The sequence below is a fragment of the Pan troglodytes genome, chromosome 7 (genome assembly GCF_028858775.2).
Source record: "Pan troglodytes isolate AG18354 chromosome 7, NHGRI_mPanTro3-v2.0_pri, whole genome shotgun sequence".
Classification (NCBI taxonomy): Eukaryota; Metazoa; Chordata; class Mammalia; order Primates; family Hominidae; genus Pan; species Pan troglodytes.
The window spans coordinates 136,628,755-136,641,516 of NC_072405.2; the positions used below are offsets into that span (position 1 = coordinate 136,628,755).

The following is a 12,762-nucleotide window of genomic DNA, read 5'->3' on the forward strand; positions in this document are numbered from 1 at the left end:
AAGTGCTGGGATTACAGGCAATGCCCACCTCTTTTCTGATGCTATTTTCTTTTCTATTCATTCCCTTCACCCACTTCAAGGCCCAAACTAAATGTCACCTCTTCTGGGAATCTCTTTGCATTTCTGTAACGACCTGATAGAATTTATTACATGCAAAATTAAAAAATAAACAACAATAATGTGGAACTTAGGTTCAGAGGAAGAAGACCTGTGCTGATTACTGGGTGCATGTGAGCCAGGGCCTGAAACCAAATCTAACTCTAGTATTCTTTCAGATCCAATTCTTTTCCATTTGGATTAGATCCAAGCCTACTCAGCTCAGTTCTTGAGTTTTCATACACTGGGCTATTTCCATGTATGTGTATATGGGCATGTATGCGTATGTGTGCATGTATGCGTATGTGTGTATGTGCACATGGATATGTATCTGTACATCTATATTAGCTATGTAAAATTTTGTATGTTCCAGTATGTGTACATTTCTGTGTATTCACTGTTAGATGTACCTACGTATGGGCACAAATGTATATGAGTGTGCACATGCATATGGTTTATGAACAAGTATGAATAGTGAGATGGCTTGAATATTTGTTCCCTCCCATGTTGAAATTTAATTCCCAATATAACAGTATTGAAAGGCAAGGCCTTTAAGAGGTGATTGGATCATGAGAGATCTGCCTTCATGAATAAATTATTCCATTCGTGGGTTAATGGATCATGTGAAAGGAGCTGATGGCTTTATTAGAACAGAAATGGATCTGAACTAGCACATTAGCACACTCAGCCCCTTTGCCATGTGATACCCTGCCCTGCCTGGGGACTCTACAGAGAGTCCTCACCAGCAAGAAGGCCCTCACCAAAGGCAGCCCCTTAACCTTGGACTCCTTAGCCTCCATAGCAGTAAGAAATAATTTCTGTTTCTTTATAAATTACCAGATTCAGGTATTCTGTTATAAACAACAGAAAATGGGCTAAGATAGTTATATAACAATATATATGAATATGTATGTTGATATGTGCAGAGGCATGTTTATACATATACGTATGTGTGTTCATTCTCTAACTCCTGTACATTTAGCTACATTCTATGGGTACGCATGTGAGATGCAGCCAATTTGTCACTTACATTTTCTGCGTGGCCTCCCTTCTGGCTTATATGTATCAAGAAAGAGCCACAGATATTTAAGTGGCTTTGGTTTCCCTTGACTATCCTGTGGTCCTCCATTTGATGCAAATTTAAATGAACTGAAATGGAGCATGAGATCAGGGCAGGATCACTGCTGATTTCATCTTTACTCCCAGCTGGGCCACAAATGGAGTCTGGTAATTCATCCCCAACTGCTTCCCAGGTCGGGACTCAGGGCCCCTTTCCATTACCCGTTGTTGATGACCTTGTCTTTGCTTTCTGGGCCCCAGCCTTGTTTCCTGACAATGGTTTCAGCAACAATCATTTGGTGAGTGCAATCTTTGGGGTCTCCTGCTGGAATAGTCACACCAAGTTGAAAGAAGCACATTTCTCTACCTTCTCTCCCTCAGAGGTTTTCTTTATTTCCTTCTAATGGATTCTTTTAAGTGACAAGTTTCCAGCTGTTGTCATGATTTGTCTGGTAATGTGGTTTGAGGCTCTTGAGGAACCTTTGAGCTTAAAGGCCACATTATCCTGGGGTGCAGACATACCTGTACGAACCTTAAACTCCATGGTCAACCCCTGCACTGATAACACTCTCAAGATGCACGGCTATTTGAAGTTCCCTAAGGATCTGGCAAAAACACATTCAAACAACAATGTCATCTTTGAGTCTTTTTATTGTCTTTTGCTTGCAAATTAGGGGCTTAGACATTTTTAGTGAGCCTGCCAGAGAGATGTGAATCAAAGAGTTAAACAACTCTCCAGTTAGCCTTTTAATTTCTCACGCTCCAGACTCCTGTTGGTTGTTCTTTTTTCTTCAACCAAAAAGGTTAGGGTTTGCTACCGCTATGACCCTATTGAATGACCTACAGCTAATTTATCAAACATGCCATGTTCTGGTGTTTGTCACCTATGAGAATCATTAACGAAGCAAGTTTTCAGGGTCCATTACTGGTATAATTTCTGGTTCTTCACATGCTGTAATCAGAGTGCTTTTAAAATGCAAATCTGATCATGTCACTGTCTGCTTAAAACTATCCAATGGTTTCCCACTGCTCCTAGAATAAAAAACAAAATTCTTTTTTTAAATCGTGTCTTTTATTTTCAGACATTCTGATTGTTCGTTTTTTGTTTTTTTTTGTTTTTGTTTTTTTAATACTTTAAGTTCTGGGATACATGTGCAGAATGTGCAGGTTTGTTACATAAGTATACACGTGCCATGGTGGTTTGCTGCACCCATCAACCCAACATCTACATTAGGTATTTCTCCGAATGCTATCCCTTCCCTAGCCCCCGACCCCCCAACAGGCCCTGGTGTGTGATGTTCCCCTCCCTGTACCCATGTCTTCTCATTGTTCAACTCCCACTTATGAGTGAGAACATGCGGTGTTTGGTTTTCTGTTCTTGTCTTAGTTTGCTGAGAATGATGGTTTCCAGCTTCATCCATGTCCCTGCAAAGGACATGAACTCATCTTTTTTTTTAATGGCAATTCTTAACATGGCTTAAAAGACCTTGCATTTTGCCTTCCACCATCTTCCCAGGCTTCTCTCCTGCAGCACTCCTTGAGTTTCTTGCATTGAACACACTGGCTGTCTTTCAGTTTCCCTAACTCACTGCTTTCCGTGAGTGCTCCTTTAGCTCATATTGTTTCCTCTCTCTGGTAGTCTCTTTCTTTCCCTTCCCTTCAGTAGCCACTAACGTTCAGACCCCAGTTCTGATGGCACTTCCTCCTGCACTGCTCACACCAGGCTAATCCCTTAGTCAGACTCTTTCAAAGCACCCTTCAGAGACCCATCTATTTGTCACCTTACGGGTCCTTCACTGGACTCTTCACAGTCAACAAGTCTGCATCTATTTGTGTGATTCTTCACTTAATGTCTGTTTTCAACTATACATGGGATAAGAACTATGTTAAGTCTGGCTCAGTGCTCTACTCTCAGTACCAAATATTGGCAGTTAGTTCGTACTAGGTGCTCAAAAAAGACCCACTAAATGAATAAAGGCATATGTACATTGGGGCTTTACCTTTTAATTACAGCAAAGCCTGACCCTTGATGTGCCTGTTGTCCCTGTCACATCTTGCTGTGTCCAGTTTTACTGCCACACACCAAAATAACTTCCTTCTAAAGATATATTTATGGTGCTTTGTAGAGCTGTTTTGCTGATGAGGGAGAAAAATGTAATCCTCAGTATTCAAGCTGCCTTTCTGAGATAAGAGAACAATGCTTGTGAATCTTCTGCAAAGTTTGGCAATTTTCAATTTAAATATTTACCAGGAGTTCAATTATCATATTTGCCATAAATACATAACGCAAGAAAGATGGTAATAACCATTATAATAGACCTCAACAGTGTTATGAGAACCAAATAGGAGATTAATTTCTATTGGGGCAATCTGGGAAGGGCTTATGTGAAAGTTTTGAACCGGGCCTTGAAGTTTAGGTAGGTTGCAAAGTCAGTGTCCACCCTGTTCCTTTGGCCAATTCTGGCTAACTCTAACCACCTTTGCAGGTCAGCCTAAAGGTCACTTCCTCTTGCACATCTTCTCTGATGCAATCCCCCAACATGCTCCCAATGTCCTTTTCCTATTATCACATCTTTTAATTGCCTGCCTTGCTATACACTCTAAGCCCCATAGTAAAAGGAACTCCTTTACTCAGCATTACATCTTCATGGTTTAGCACAGTACCTGACACAAGGAATTCAATCAATCAATAATGAATGAATGATAGAAAAGTGGGGGGCAAAAGAGGAAATACCTAAACTGCTCTAAAATCAAGTCTCAAAAATTTAAAAAAATTGGAAACAGAATGACGGTGTGGAGAAACACCAAAAGACATAAAAGAAAGGAGAATCAGGTGGGTACACCAAGTGTACATAGAGGCGACATTTGAATGGTTAAGTGTATCTTATACACAGGAGACATCATCAAAGAGAAGTTTCAAAGCCACTGGAGCCAGATTTTCAAGGGCCTTGAATCATAGTGCGTACTTTTTCCTTTCTGTCATCAAGAGGAACCATAAGTTTCTTAATCAGGGGGATGGTAGCATTAGATTTGTGCTTTATGAAAGTCACTTCAGTTGCCAGGTAGTGGAAAGATCACAGCATGGGAGGAGAATAAAGGTGTGTAGAACTTTTAAGAAGCTACTAGAATTATCTAGTTCACAGTTTTTCAGCCTCTATGCTATTAACACTTTGGGCTGGACAATTATTTATTTGTGGGTTGTGGGTAGCTGTTTATTTGCACTGTAGGATGTTTAGCAGCATCCCTGGCCTCTACTCACTTGATGCCTATAGTATTTGTCCCTAAGGTGGACACCAAAATTGTATAAGACATTGCCAAATGTCCCCCGAGGGACAAAATTACCCTCCATTGAGAATCACTGATCCAGGCAATGAGTAATAAACTATAATCAAATAAGATGGTTATTAGGATGAGAGAATGAGTCAGATACCAAGGACACTGAATGAAAGTGAATTCCCACTGAAAGCAACCATTTGTCCTTGTGCAACACAACAGGTGCACTGCCTGTGGGGGCAGGGCTCCTCAGAAGAAGGATAGACTCCTCTTACAATGACTTTTTTTCTCCTAAAACCATATGGATAGACAAGTTCTAGATATTTCCATCTATTACGTTGGATTTGGTAATCAAGAAGCCATACTTCTTTGACAGTGGAATTCTGATTCTTTTCGGCAGGGAGTGAACTCCTCCTGTTCCCAGTCCGTGGCCTTTGAGTGAGCTCCCATCCCTGGCTCCTAGGACGGGACAGCTAACACAGAGCTCCGAGTCAAGCAGACACAGTGGGTGCCATCCTGACACCTCAAGGGAACAGCACATCTGGGAAAAGTGTCTAATAGAGAAGAGGAGTCAAGAGAAGAAGGGGGAGAATCACAGCCCTGAGGACACCATCTATGTTCTGGAATTCTACCATGCCTAAAGGTAGGCCACCCGTGGACTCTTTAATTTAATGAGTCAAAAATTTGTATTTTGCTTAAGCCAGTTGGTTTGGATTATCTGAATAACTAAGGGTGAGTCACATTGTCCAAAGAAACTAGCAGTCTTCTGTAAATATCCAAGTAGCAGCATTATAGAATGTAGAAGGATCACTGGATGTAGAATCAGGCCTCGGAGCTGAATCTAAGCCCAGTCATACATTCTTGTATTTGTGTAATTATTAACTCACTGAATTTTTATTGAGTGTGTATTGTGTACTGGGCAATGAACTAGACTCTGGGGCCATCATGAGGCTGGTCTTCCCTGCAGAGAACTTACATTCTAGTGTTTAACTGATGAGTGTCAACCCTGATTGCATATTACAGTCACTTCTGGTAGTTTTTAAACATTCCGATGCTGGGGCTCCATGCCAGACAAGTTAAATAAGAATTTCTTGGGGTGAGACAGACATCAGTATTTATTGGAGTAATTCTAATGAAATGCTGGGGTCCTCTTTTCATTTTGCAGAGAAGGAAGCTAAGGCACAGAGAAGTTAATGTGCTCAAGACTATACCACTGGTGAGAGGCAAAGCAAAGATTTAAACCCACCTTGAGTTCAGAGTCTGCCCTCTTCTTAATAACTAAACTGCACCATAATTTGAAAGACACAGTAAGAAACACCATGGTATATTTAGTCCAACGTAATTTTATATGTGTGTGTGTGTGTATATATATATAATATATATGGTATATATTATATATATATGGTATAATACATATATAATATATATATGGTAAGTTTGTTTTCAGAATTCTCACCTTTTCCTTTTCTTGTTCCCATCCTCACCAATTTCAAACTCACACACATGTCTTCTGACATAGTTTGGCCGTGCCCCTGACCAAATCTCACCTTGAATTGTAATAATCCCCATGTTTCAAGGGCAGGACCAAGGGCAGGAACGTGGGGGCGATTTTCCCCATGTTGTTCTCGTGATAATGAGTGAGTCTCGCGATATCTGAGGGTTTTATAAGCATCTGGCATTTCCCCTGCTTGCACTTACTCCATTCTGCCGCCCTGTGAAGAGGGTGCCTGCTTTTCCTTTGCCTTCTGCCATGGTTGTTAAGTTTCCTGAGGCCTTCCCAGCGATGTGGAACTGTGAGTCAATTAAACCTCTTTCCTATAGAAATTACGCAGTCTCAGGCAGTTCTTTATAGCAGCGTGAGAATGGACTAATACACCTTCCCTATGCATAGATCTAACAAGTTCTCATCTCTGTCCTATTGAAAATATTCTTTCCAAAAATTATCTGCGACCCGTTATGTACAACTCAGAGTCATTTGTGCGTCCTTATCCAGTCAGAGTTACACTTGGACTTGGTGGTAGTGTGGTACAGCAGAAAGAGTTCTAGCTACAGAATTAGATGAAGATCTACAATCTCAACATTGTCACTCTAACTTAACTAACTCTGTAGTTTCTGGCAAATTACATAACATCTCTGAGCCCTGTATTCTTATATCTGAAGTGGGAATAATAACACCTCTTTTGCTATGTAGTTGTAAAGATTAAATTGAAATATACTTATTAACTTTTAGCATAGTGCCTCAAACATAGGAGACATTCAACTAATAGCAACTATCTCTATTAAGATTTCTCTAGATTTATATTTTCACATAGTGGAGGTTGTAAAAAATATGTAATAATAATTAAAACACCCAATATTTTCAATCACTTACTTTGTGCCTGACATTGGTATCATTATTTTACATGTATTTTCTCAGCTATTCCTAAAAAAACTTTATAATATTGGTACTACCATTTTCCACATTTTATAGATAAGAAAATAAAAGCAGAGCAATACCACATGGCTCGCACAAGAAAGTATTGAAGACTTAAGTAATCCTAGCTCAAATCTTAGAAGTTTCCTTTTGGGAAACAAATATTTGCATTGTTATTACCGTGTGCCAGGAATTTGCAGTGACTAATGTTTGCCTACATTGTCTCATTTAATTTTTACAATCAACCCACTTTACAAATACTGTGACAAAGGTTCAGAGAGACTATGTTGTTTGTATGAATGTAGTTAGAACACTTTTCTGTCTGATTCAAAGCTTATATGATTTCCCCTCTAGACATGAAGGCTTAATTAAGAGTTTTGATTAATTGAGATTATACACACGCAAGAAAAAAGGCTTCATTTTGGATTTGAAAGCCCTAACCCACAGGGTAGGAATGTAATAAGTTCAATTTCTAAGTACACTATTTTGTTAGCCTCTAAGCACTGTTTTCTTCTTTGTTTGGCTAAACATTGCTACCTCTTCAGCACAGTTCTATCCAGAAAGCCTCCCCTTCTTGGAAGAACTCACTCAGCATCTCCCTCTTGAGTCCATTCCTTTTGCAAATACCAGCTACACTTGTCTAGCTTGTATTGGAAAGAGTTTCTCTATCTCAGATTAGAAAACTCTGCCTGCATTAAAAGAGAAATTCCAGCAATATGCTCGGATAGGGTAATCAGCCCAAGTCTATCACATTGAATTAGTGGCAAGATAGTTCCTATGACTTCATTAACTCTCCTATTATCAGCATTCATGTTGTCCAACTGAACCTCATCTAAATATTCCTGTAGAGCATCATTATTTAAGTTTAAAGGCACTTAAAATCAAGTCACACAATGGTTATGGATTGGAATCAGTGCAGGCTATTTATAGAAAAGCACTGAATAGACATATAGAATGGACAGAAGATGTGCTGTTTTAAAGCCTGCTGTATTTATGGCAACATCCCAATAAGGCTCATTGGGCACCTACTATGTGCAAGATACTAAATAATGCATTTCATTCTTTTTGCTGTACACAGGAAACCACGCATTCAAAATAATGCTAACCTGTCAAGTTATTGATCTGCACTGTACATATTTCCTGGTCATAGGCAGCTTCCACACAAGAACATCTGGATGCAAATTAAAGAATTCAATTACTCAAGTCTAAGTGAGTATATCTATTTCCTGGTAGCTGGTAATTGACTTATAGTTGGCATCCTAGAGACATAGCCCAATGCTATTTTGACAAACAATGAAGTAATAGATATTTTTTTATGCTGCTAAGGAAAAGATATTTGCAGTCATGCTTGACATTATTCAGGTAACCACCAAAACGTCCAAACTATAATTACTATTTGGTCACATTGAGATGCTACATAAGCCCTATGATTAATACGTCAGTGTAAAAAATCTGTCAGGATTTTGTCATAATATTGCCTGTTATTTTTCTGCTAGTAAATTTTCTGAGACATATACTTATCCATATGTAAAACAGCTGTGGCAAGGTGGAAATTGTCCAGCAATAGGGGGAAGCCAGGAGTAGGTTTAGATTTTGGGTAACAGTAAATTTTAAAACACAGTTTTGAAATAATTTCTAATATAAAAATTCAATGTTAGAACTTTTATTTGGTAGCCTAGTCTCTGAAACAAGAATATACATTCAAACATCTTAAATGTAAAATGATAGGTCAATTTGAATTTTTTCTTCTTATTGACATATTCATTTCACCTGATCTTTAGCCTCTCTGGATCCCTGGAATGCAAGGAGGTGAATTCATCATGTGTTTCATGAGGAAAGAAGGAATAAAGGAAAAGAGGGAGGGAAGGAGGGAGAAAGGAAGGGAAAAATGGGAATAGACACACCTCTTCTTATATCCAAAAGACTTTGCTATGTAGCGTCATTCCCCTCTGTCAAGCAGCTTCCCACATAAAAACCATCTGTAAAGGGGAGGAGGTAGTAAAGCAAGTTGTTGACAATAATAGTCAAGTTCATCTCTGGCTTTGTCAAGAAGAGAAATGGAAAACAGAAGCTTAGGGTCGTTGATAATTTAAAATTAATTCAAATAATTCTGTATTGCTTTGCTCAGGTGATAGAGGAGACCTCGGCTACTCTGCCTGAGCACATCACTGCTGGATCTCAAAATCTGCAAGAACTTCCTAGGGCTTCAGGAACTTTCATGTGCATACCAGTCACCTGGGAATCTTGTTACGATGCATATTCTTTTTCAGTGAGCCCAAATTCTGCAATTCTTATAAGGTCTTAGGGGACATGATGTTTGCTTCCAGTGGTCCATGGTCTACTCCTGAAGATCCACCATGCCCAGCTTCATCTCCCCACCCTCTGGAAACTCTCCTGTACCCAAGCCACTTGCTCTCTTCTAAATAGGCATTGTGTTCCCATGTTCCCATGTGTCTGCCTCTTTCAACTTCTCCTCTAAAAATTCTCCATGACCCCCAAGCATAAGCCTCCAGCAGCAAGCTCAAAAATGCTTTCTACTCTGTTGTGTTGCCCGGCCCACTTCAAGAGTAGATGCTCAATTCCTTCTTTCCCTAGTCGTATTTGCTGCTACTTTTGCAGGCTGCTGGAACACTTTCACTCTGAGGATTCTGATGAACACAGTTCTTGCCCTCTTCACTTTTCCAATCTGGTTGCAGGCACAGCGGGGGACAGCAGGAGTGCAACACAGTAACTTAATATAATATGGAGCTGCTATTATGGAGGGAAACATTCACTGCTCTGAAAGGACTCAACAGCTGAGTCTTAAAGAAGGATTTTACAAGATTGACAAAGAAATGGGTTATCTCCAGATAGGAAGGAAAAATCACAAGGAATAGTACAGCAAGGAAAGAGGAAACAGCACTGGACTTGGGGAAAAGGGAAATCCTTGAGATGTTGCTAAGGCATAAAGAGCAAGATAGAGAGTGTCAAAAGATGAGGCTGACGTCACCTGACTCCTGCTGCTGAGCTTCTCTGACATTTTCTCAAGGGCTCAAGGCTTGGATACCCTCTGATATGGTTTATCTGTGTCCCCGCCCAAATCTCACCTTGGTTTGTAATCATCTGCATGTGTCAAGAATGGGACCAGGTGGAGATAATTGAATCATGGGGGCAGTTTCCCACATACTGTTCACATGGTAGTAAATAAGTCTCATGAGCTCTGATGGTTTTATAAATGGGAGTTCCCCTGCACAGGCCCTTTTTGCCTGCCACCATGGAAGACACCCCTTTGCCCTTCCTTTATTTTCTGCCACAATTGTGAGGCCTCCCTAGCTATGTGGAATTGTGAGTGCATTAAACCTCTTTCCTTTACAAAATTACCCAGTCTTTGGCATGTCTTTATTAGCAGCATGAAGACAGACTAATACAACCTCTTTCAATACCTAAAATAGACAAAGCCCTATTTGGAATTTTGGAAAAACACAATCTAGTCTCTGAAGGTAGGCACAGAAGCTCTGAGCTGACACAATATTGAAGTCGTTACTTGCCTGGTCCTTAGGCGTTTCCTAGTCCACAATCACACATCCACATCTTTAATAGCAGCAATTTCCATCTCCAGTCTTTGCTTTCCCCAGAAGCAGATCCTGAAGCAAGAAATTGAATGCAAGTAGTTTATTTGGGATGTGAAGACCAGTAGGGGAGTGGAGAAGTGAGACAAAGAAGGGAAGGCCATCAACGCAGGGTGCGTGATCAAGCCAGCTATCAGTGTGGACAACTGTAGCTTACTCCCTTGAGGAATCCCTGGGAGTCAGTGTGAAACACAAATCCCTGAGTTACCCACCCACCCCTACCCCTAGAAGGGCAAGGGAGCTTGGTATGCAGGCATCCATTTCCACTAGTCATTGGCTGAGGGCTGCTAGTGCTGGGATGGTACAGAAGTTACTTCCCTGGCTCTTCCTGCCTGCTGTAGGTGGAAAAAGGGTCTCTTACAGCAACAGAAAGTCCTGAGGCAAAGAAATGCAGGAGCTGGCACCTGGAAGCCTTGGTGGGGTCGGGGGTGGTTTCAGCAGAGGGCCGCAAGGGTGCCACATGCCCCACAGAAAGCCTTCATCCCTTTGCCTGCCCCCTACCACACCAGCCCTGCTGTCCCAGAGTCTGACTTTGCTGATTCACTCTCCTGTTCTGTGTTTGGGGTTTTCCTTCAACTGAAGCTTCCCTCCCCACCAGCTACTCCAGTATAGCACACAGTGAAGTACTTAGAAAATGTTTGTTGAATTCTATCTGATGACTCAAATCCAATGGGCTACCTGGTGAATTTATTTTAACACGATCCTGAAATGAAACTGAGATGATTTTACACGAACTACTTATTTTATCTATAGGCCCACATTGATATTACTTCCTATTCCTCTGGTAATTGGTGAAACTGTGAGAGGAGATTTCTCTTTTTTTCTTTCTAAGCCGACATATTTTGATTCAATTATATCATCATGCTACACTCAGGGGGTTATATTACATTGCCTCTTCTCTGCCCCAATTGTGCACAATCCTGTAATATTAGGGAGGTTTTACTATAACTCCTAAGCCTCAAATATATTTTCCCAGTGGTTTGATTTTACATCCTCTTTCTGGGTTTTATAAATGGCATCAGATGTAGGAGCCTATGGTGCCAGCTGAAGTTTTTTCCTCTTAGCCATATTACCCATTTTCTGCTAACAGAAAAAAGCACTAATCTGTCCACTCCCAAAACATGTGTGTCAGGTGGCATTAATACCATCTGTGGCTGTAGCAGCAAGCATGTGATTCATGCCTGACCAATCAGAGCATCATATTGTTTTTGGCCACTGTGTGTGCATGTGACCCATTCAGAATCTGTGAAATACAATATGATATTTCCTAGAACTACTGAGAATACATTTTCTTCTTTTCTTCTGAACTTGAACCTGGCAGAAATCTTCCAGGAACTGCTGGCAGCCGTCTTACTGTCAAACCCAAGCCTAAGAACAATGATAAAAGGAAGAGGAGCAGAACTAAGAGAGAAAGGGAGGCTGAGACTAGATGACAAATCCAGCTGAGAAAAGTTAGGGATCCTTCTGGCCTTGGTAGTTTCATGAAACAACAGACCACTTTTGGCTTCTGACAGTTTAGTTAGGTTTTCTGTCACTTGCAACTAAAAGATCTCTAACTGATACAGAACCTGACAGACCCGTCTATAAATCCCAGTCCTGCCTTTTGCTAGTTCAGTTTTTTAAGTTCAGTTTCATCTTTTCAATGGGGACAAAATATCCCTCTGACAGGGTGTTGTGAAGAAATAAAATGATATACGCAAAATCCTCTACACAATATCTGACCCAAATGTAGAAATCCATAAAAGTTAACTCCTTTTCTCCCTGTCCCCACCCTCCTCTCTGCCCTCCACACTGGCTTCCTCTGAGCACATAGCAGCCCAGGAAAGGGACATGTACACTGAGTGCATTCTGTCATTGATAAAGTCAGGGAAAATGAACATGGAAGCCCCATGATCAGTATACCAGACTCCATGCTGAGGAGGGGAGTGATCCCCAGCTGGCCTCACACTGAGATTCAGGAGACTTGGGTCATTTTTGTGACTTGAACAATTTATTTCTCTTCTCTGGATTTTGTTTGCTTTTCTCTCAAATGGGAGGGATAGTATAAAGATGGCATCTAAGGTCCCCGTCAGCTTTGAAATACACTAGGTCTCATTTCCTGAAATGAGACTCTAAAATCTCTGCACATGTGTTCAGAGCAGGACCAAGATGAGGATGAGATATGTGGGATGCCTAGGACAGAATATTTAATGAGACACTCACTTTCAGATGTGAACCCCACACCAGCATGGTGCCAGGAGTAAGCGCCTCTCTAAATTTTGCTCCCTAGGCACCAAGCCTGATCACACTGGTCTTAGCTCTGATAGGTTCCAC

At 40.8% G+C, this 12,762-nt stretch overlaps 1 long non-coding RNA gene across 1 annotated transcript; it reads left to right on the forward strand.

Moving 5' to 3' along the window:
- Positions 1-6,035: 6,035 nt before the first annotated feature.
- LOC104007750 (uncharacterized) lies at positions 6,036-10,197 on the forward strand. The gene is made up of 3 exons (XR_682031.3): positions 6,036-6,221; positions 7,920-8,050; positions 8,970-10,197. It is a non-coding gene; the product is annotated as an uncharacterized LOC104007750 (long non-coding RNA).
- Positions 10,198-12,762: the final 2,565 nt, after the last annotated feature.